This window comes from Triticum aestivum, chromosome 3B, assembly GCF_018294505.1.
Source record: "Triticum aestivum cultivar Chinese Spring chromosome 3B, IWGSC CS RefSeq v2.1, whole genome shotgun sequence".
Taxonomy (NCBI): domain Eukaryota; kingdom Viridiplantae; phylum Streptophyta; class Magnoliopsida; order Poales; family Poaceae; genus Triticum; species Triticum aestivum.
The window spans coordinates 3,310,023-3,314,694 of NC_057801.1; positions in this window are offsets into that span (position 1 = coordinate 3,310,023).

Consider the following 4,672-nt stretch of genomic DNA (forward strand, 5'->3'; position numbering starts at 1 on the left):
GCAGAGAGAGAGAGAGAGAGAGCAGAGAGAGAGAGCAGAGAGAGAGAGAGAGCAGAGAGAGAGAGAGAGAGAGAGAGAATTTTGAAAATATGAACATTTTTGAAAAATAGAACATTTTTTAAAAGGAGAACATTTTTTAAAAAGAAAAAGAAAAAGAACAATAAACAAAAAAAGAAAAGAAAAACAAAACAGAAAAAGAAAGGAAAAGAAATGAAAATAAAAAAGGGTTGGGAACCCTCGTAGGTGCGTTCGCTCGACAGTTTGACGCAGACAGCGTCATATAGGAAATTTCAACGTATCCTAATCACTGTTTCGGCGTCGGCTACAACGGGCCGGTGCATTAGCAACAGTACAGCCGCGGAGGCTGCAACTGCAGCCCGGCTAAGACCCAGGCTCGGCCATATCCAGCCCTGTGTGACGCTCTTTGCATCAAAAAGTCGACGCGTCCCACAGGACGTAGCTCACCTGGGCCGGCCCATTTTGGGTTCGCGACATGACAAATTGGAATTTCCTCCCTCTCCGTGACGCCGTCGTCTGCCGCCCCGTCTCGCGCTCTACCGCGACACCCTCTCCCACCCCTTCCTCGCCCCCTCCTTTTGCCACCGCCCTTTCGCCACCGCCACCGCCACCGCCCCCCTTCTTCACTTAATTAATTTGTTTTTACTACATGTTTTCAGGACTGACATAATGGCAGACGATAGAGCTGACCCGATTATGGACAACTATGATCCGGACGGTGAAGCACATATGTTCGGCATCATAAACGGCGATATTCTATATGTGCCGACCGGAGAAGAAGAAGATGATATCTCTTCTTATCTGAACCTTGACGGTGAAGATGAAGGGCGCCGTCAGCAAGATGATGCCGAACAAACGTCGATAAACGATGATCTTCAAATGGAAGTAGCAACCACCTCCGGCGCCGAGGTATATATATACATTGAGCCTCTGGTGATACAAACTAACTGATTTGAATAAATATGTGTGTACTAACGCGCGCGACTCTTTCTTATTTTAGCCCTCGGCCGGATCGTCGAAACAATCGAGTACATCGTCAAAGCGTGGCGCAACCAAGACGATGAAACAAGGAGAAACATGCACCATCGAGGTTGTCGACAGTGCAACCGGCAGGCCACTGGAGCCCCGCAAGAACGCCACCAAGTTTGTCAGCCAATGCGGAGCCATTGTTAGAGACAACGTCTCGATCACCGTCCAGGAGTGGAATGAGCCAAAGAAGGCACGAATTGATGGTTTCACTTTTGTCGATAAGAGAACAAAAAAAGATTGCTTCAAGAAGCTTATGGAACATTTCGTTCTACCTCCGGAATACAACAAATTCGATGAGGAGGGTAACAAGATTGAGGAAAACAAGGAGAGGAGGAGGCTAGTCAAACAGTTCGCTCTTCATAAGATGGCCGACGCATTCTGGAAATTCAAGCAAAATCTAGCCCATGACTTTGTCAAGCAGAACAAGACTCCGGATTTCAAAGGACAATATGAGAAACTGAAACATGATTGGCCAGAATTTGTGAAGCAAAAGAAATCGGAGCAGTTCATTCAAATATCGAAAAAAATAAGGAAAATGCGGCTAAGAAGGAGTACAATCATGTTATGGGGCCAGGAGGGTATCGCATTTGGGTGCCTAGGTTGGAGAAGATGGAGAACGAGCTGAGGGCGCGAGGAATCCGTCCAGGTACGGAGGGATGGGACCCAAGGGCCAAAAGCTGGTGGTACGAGCATGGGGGAACGCTGAACCCGGAGACAGGGGAGTGTGTTTACCGGGGCAAATTAATTAAACCCACCCAAGCCCTTATTAACGCAATGAGGGATGCTCAACAGGGGAAGATCAAGTTCAACAGAGAGAACGACGCGCTGACAAAAGCCCTCGGGAATCCTGAACACGGAGGACGTGTACGAGGCATGGGGCACATTCCGTGGAAAATAGGGTTCCCCCAGAACGATGACCCGTACGGTTACAGAAGCCGTAAGAGAAAGATGGATCAGGAAGCAGATGTTGTGGCGCGGTTGGCATCGGAAATGGAGGTGATGAAGAAAACCATGAGTGTACTAGTAGCCGAAAGAGATGCAGCTCGGGTGCAGCATGAAGATCATCCAGCGGATCTTGGAAGCCAGCAGCGGAGAAGCAGCGTGGCTTCCACGGAGGCCCCACCGGAGCCTCTGGTGGTCCAAATTACTGCACCGGAGCCTCTGGTGGTCGAAATTACTTCATCGGAGCCTCCTCGCTACCCCGTGGACGATATAAAGGAGATGAAAGAATGTCATCTGTATTATCCTATCGGGAACATGTCCATGAAGGTAGCCATCGGCAGTGCTTTACCATGTTTACCTGGAGCACTCCACCACAACAACCCCATTCAAGATGGCTATGCTCGTGTCACGGTGGAGGACATAGTCCAAGGGTTTGAGGACCTGGAGATTGACATTGCTACACCTGAAGGGGAGAAAAGACTTGGAGATGTCAAGCGCCATTTCATTCTATGGCAAAAGAAGTTTATCAAGTTTCCAGGCGAGGCGCCAAGGACAACAAGTCCCCCCCCCTACGGTGGTGGTGGTGGCGGTGGCGGTGGTGGTGGTGGTGGTGGTGGTGGCGGTTCACCTACACCTCCGTCACGTCAGCCGACGCCGCCCCCCAGTCCACAACGTCCGGCGGGTGATCAGCCGCCGCCCCCCAGTCCTCGTCCGGCGGGTGATCAGACGCCGCCCCCCAATCCACCTCCGGCAAAGAAGCAGAAGCAGTCCTGGATTATTAACCCGGACCCTTATGTACCTAAGACCACAAAGGTACCGGAGCCATCACTGAAGCCTCTCCCCACAAGGTCTTGGGAACGTAGTGCCGAGGAAGTCGACGCGGCCGCGGCTGCTGATTTGGAGAAATGGAAGGCGGACTGCAAGAAGAAAAGAGAGCCCGAGCCCAAGCCAGTATTTTCTGATGAGCAAAAGAAGTGGGCTAAGTCATTTTTGAGCACACCGTCCCAAGCCGCGAAGAATCTGCCTAACGACTATGCACGTGAACTTCGCAGGCAGGCACTCATGTTCAAGGAGAACAAAGAGCGGGAGAAGGCCGAAAGTAAAAAAAGCGGGAAACAAGTTGCCCAGCTCGGGGAACAAAGTAAACAATCGATTGCCCCGCTTATAGTGGAGGCCTTCTGTCCGGATGCCCCCGAGATCATACAAGCTGCGGCAGCACAGGGATTGACTGTAACGAGTGCCAGAGAACAAGCGGCCAACTTAGGTATTACTCTTCGTGAACTGTTAGGCCTTGATGAGGCGCCAGTGAAGGAGGTAGTAATTACATATGTCAAGAATGGGCCTCTCGTCGAGCCTGCGCAGGAAAAGGATCTACCTCCACAAATGAAAGGTCTGCTGAAATGGTACAAGGGTTACATAAAAAATAAAAACGCCAAAGAATATATTTATGCGGAAGTTAGACATGAGCATCACTTCAAACATGACTATGTACAAATTGAACTGAGTGAATTGTTCCAGCTTTTCAATCTGCGCGAGCTCGATAAATCTATCATCAGTTGCTACGTTCTGTAAGTGATTTATTAATTTCTACCCCATCTCGTTCATATTGCCTGCACTATATATATGTCCTAACTATATTGTTGTGTCCGCTATTATACATGCAGAATGAAGATTAAGGAATGCAGAGTAAGGAACATCCATGATGTTGGGTTCATTGACCCACACATCGTTAATGGACATGTGTTGGAGCGTTACCCCGCCGACGTGGAGGCAGACCTGTGGCAGTTTCTTACAAAGCAGGAACTCAAAAGTGATATTCTATTTCCTTACCATTTTGAGTGAGTGTTTCTGTCTTGAGCACATTTTCTTTTGTTTACTCCATGCATGGTATGTGGCCGGCTAATCGATGAGTTATGCATGACGTACTGTGCATGCATCGTGTCCGCAGGTTCCACTGGATTCTGTTAGTAATTAAAGTTAACACCTCAGAATGTCTCGTCCACGACTCTGTGAATATGGATCCAAAGCTTTGGGGCGGCATGAGAAGAATGCTGCAGAAGTAATTATTTTCATTCATTTGCGCTCTATATCGATCGGCCTATTTCGTTCATTTCCTAATATCAAGTAACTAATTAATAACTCTCTTGTTCATTTAATTTTCTTTGCCTCGTAGGGTTTGAAGACGGTTCGTAGATACAAAGGTCGGTGAATTCAAAAAAGAGCTAGAATTCAAAATGTTAAAGGCTAAGAATGCTGGGGATATTCAGCCACCAGAGACCAATCTATGTGGATACTATGTCTGTGAGATGATCCGGAGATACACCTCTGAGCGGGTTCCGAGTGATACCAATGCTCAGAGGAATAACCTCCGGTGGATGCTTAGTCCAGAAGCTCGCTTCCGACCACTTCAAGAGGAACTAGCTGGATGGTTCAGCAGGGAAGTCCTCCATCCTAAAGGAGAACACTATTACGAGGACGTAGAACTTTATATGCATTAAATCATGTATGGAAACTTGTTCAAAATTGTATATGGTCATCCGATGATATTGAATATATATTGTATATTCCTCTTGAATTCTTTTTGGTTCTAATTTCAAATTTATTTGAAATTGTACATTCATATGCATGTATGTAGTACCGTAGAATATATGAAACTCCTTCAAAATTAAAATAAAGCACAAAA